The sequence below is a fragment of the Grammomys surdaster genome, unplaced genomic scaffold (genome assembly GCF_004785775.1).
Source record: "Grammomys surdaster isolate TR1022 unplaced genomic scaffold, NIH_TR_1.0 125603, whole genome shotgun sequence".
Classification (NCBI taxonomy): domain Eukaryota; kingdom Metazoa; phylum Chordata; class Mammalia; order Rodentia; family Muridae; genus Grammomys; species Grammomys surdaster.
In genome coordinates, this window is record NW_021620446.1 from 26,067 (window position 1) to 29,048 (window position 2,982).

The window sequence follows — 2,982 nt, forward strand, 5'->3', positions numbered from 1 at the left end:
CTCTCTCTCTCTCTCTCTCTCTCTCTCTCTCTCTCTCTGTGTCTGTGTGTCTGTGTTCTTTGGGTTTTGCTGTGAGATGATTAATTTCTTGTGTATTCTTAGGTGTAATTACCCTTCTTGTGTTGGAGTTTTCCTTCTAGTGTAGGGCTAGATTAGTAGAAAGATACTGTTTAAATTTAGTTTTGACATGGAATATCTTGGCTTCTTCATCTATGGTGATTGAGTGTTTTGCTGGGTATAGAATTCAGGACTGCCATCTGTGGTCTCTTAGGGTCTCCCACACAGCTTTCCAGGATCTTCTGGCTTTTAGAGTCTCTGTTGAGAACTCGCATGTAATTCTCATAGGTCTGCTTTTATATGTTACCTGGTATTTTTGCCTTATTATTGTGTGGGGTTCAATGTGTGCTTTGAGCTTTAAGTTTCTTTTACAAATGTGGATACCTTTGCATTTGGGGCACCTACGTTTAGAACTGAGACTTCATTTTGGTGGATTTTAATATTCTTTCTTTGTTCTGTACATTTAGTGCTTTGATTATTATATGGCAGGAGAATTTTTTTCTGGTCCAATCTATTTTGTGTACATTCATAGCAATCTCTTCCTTTAGACTAGGGAAGGTTTTTTTTCAATATATAAGTCCTTTATTGCCCAAATTGTACTTGTGATCAGGATCTTGTTTCTGGAGCTAGGAATCTGAGGCCTCACTCATCAGCCTGCTGCACGGTTCCCTTCTCAGACACATAGATGACATCCAAAAACTTTCTGATATCTTTGTTTTTAACTGTTGTAGCTTGCTGAATCAGAGCCGCTGAATTTGAAACAAGTTCAATATCATTTCCTTCAAGGATTAATTCGTCCTTCTGGGCTTGGGAGACAGAACAAGCAACACCTGTCCTCATCCGACCCCTGCGGATGTATTTTTCACCCAAGAAATTTCGGATTTCAACCAAAGACCCATTCTCCTGAAAAACGACGTTGATGGGGAAGTGAGCATACACAGACCTCATCTTGTAATGGAAGCCAGTGTAACCCCCTTGATCATGTTCTGAACATGACTGCAGACGGTTCTGACAGTGGCCAGTTCCTTTCTGTTACCCCACCATTTGTCAACCTGGAGCCTTTTCTGTTTCTTTCCAAGAAGGCTCAGCTCTACGTTGATGTGATTGAAGTCCCTCTGCAGAGTTCCCCTGGGGCCCTTCACAATTCCGGAATGTCGACAGTCTGATTGCTGAGAATGGTCTTCATTCTCGCAGTAGATGGGGCCTGGAAGTTTTGTCTATGTTTTTGTTGAAGATGTTTTCTGGCCCTTTGAACTGGGAATTTTTACCCTCTTCTATTTCTATTATTCTTAGGTTTGGTCTTTTCATTGTGTTCCAAGTTTCCTGGTTTTTTTAAGTTAGAAACTTTTTATATTTGGCATTTTCTTTGATTGATGTATTCATTTTATGTTATTTTTTTCTTCTATCTCTTGTATTCTGTTCATGTTGTTTGTGTCTGTAGTTCCTGTTTTCTTTCCTAAGTTTTCCATCTCCAGGATTGCCTCCATTTTTTATTTTCTTTATTGCCTCATTTTCCATTTTTAGGTCTTGGACAATTTTATTCATTTCCCTTGCCTGTATTTTCTTGTCTTTCTTTAAGGAACTTATTTGTTTCTTCTTTGGCTTCTACCTGTTTGGTTGTGTTTTCCTGTATTTCTTTAAGTGAATTATGTATATTCTCTTTAAAAGCCCCTATGAAATGGGATTTAAGGTTAAAGTCTTGATCTTCAGGTGTGTTAGGATATCCAGGGCTTGCTGTAGTAGTAACACTAGGTTCTGATGGTGGCATATTGCATTTGTTTCTGTTAATTATGTTTTTGTGCTTGCCTTTTGCCATTTAGTTGTCTTTGGTTTAGTTGGCCTGAGTGTCCAACATTGTGGCAGGCCTCTGAGAGGCAGGTGGAGCTGAGTGTATATTGGGTTAGACTCACTCTCTTGGGAGGTAGGCAGGGTGGTGGGGCAGGACGTACTGTTCTGCCATTGCTGGTGGTCCAGGCATCCACTGGAAGGACAGTAGAGCTCCATGCTGATAGGCTTGCTGATGTCCTTGCAGAAGGGAGTACTGGGGCAGAAGTGTGGAGGTATCTCACCTATGTGTTTCTAGGACAGGCAAGGTGGTAGGGATGGGTGGTGCATGGTGTGCTGGCAGTTGTAGACCCAGAACCCATTACTTAAGTAGTATTAATAAGCATGTGACACAGGATTTTAGAAAAACCATTAAAGAAGAAAAACTTAGAAAAATTCCAGGAGCTGACACATCATAACTGAATCATGAGGTTTTCATGTCATTCTTTCTATGTATGTCCAACCTCAGAAATGTGGAACGAGTATGGTTAGCAAGCAATTTTGATTATACAATTAATGACAAGCCTCAGTATCCTCCTGAAGGCAAAACAAGCAATTTTTGGAATCCTAATATTTCTCTATCCTTTACTGGATTTTAATAAAGATAGAGATCATATTGAAATAAAGGGTTTATGACAAAGACACACAAAAACATTTTGGCTCAGTGAACTGCCTGGCTTCCTAAGCAGGTTTGTCAGATCAGGACTTTTTCTGATATAGAAAAATAAAGAAGATTGCCCTTGCTTAAGCAATGATTGTGTACTGCCAAAAGGGCTATATGATTCAAGTTGATAGAAAGGACAGTGGTCTATGGTAACTACAAAAGAAAACTGGAAAAGAAAAGGGGAGAATTAAACAAAAGACTGAGGGGTTGAACTTCTATAGAAAGAATAAATATTCAGGGTAATAAAACACTACAGGATAGGCTTGATATAACAGGTAGTAGGAAGTAACTTCTAATTTATTAACTAGTCAAAATTAAATAGAGTCATCCTGCCTAACATTTCTGTAACTGCAAGGCTTTACCACACCGATCTTAAGGAAAAAGACTTTGAGTTAAAATTGATTTTTATCATGTTAATTTTTAGTTTTCATAAAATC

The 2,982-nt window shown here is 38.8% G+C and overlaps 1 pseudogene; it reads right to left on the reverse strand.

The window, feature by feature from the left end:
- Positions 1–622: 622 nt before the first annotated feature.
- Positions 623–1,243, reverse strand: LOC114638489 (annotated as a pseudogene).
- Between the last annotated feature and the right edge of the window lie 1,739 nt (positions 1,244–2,982).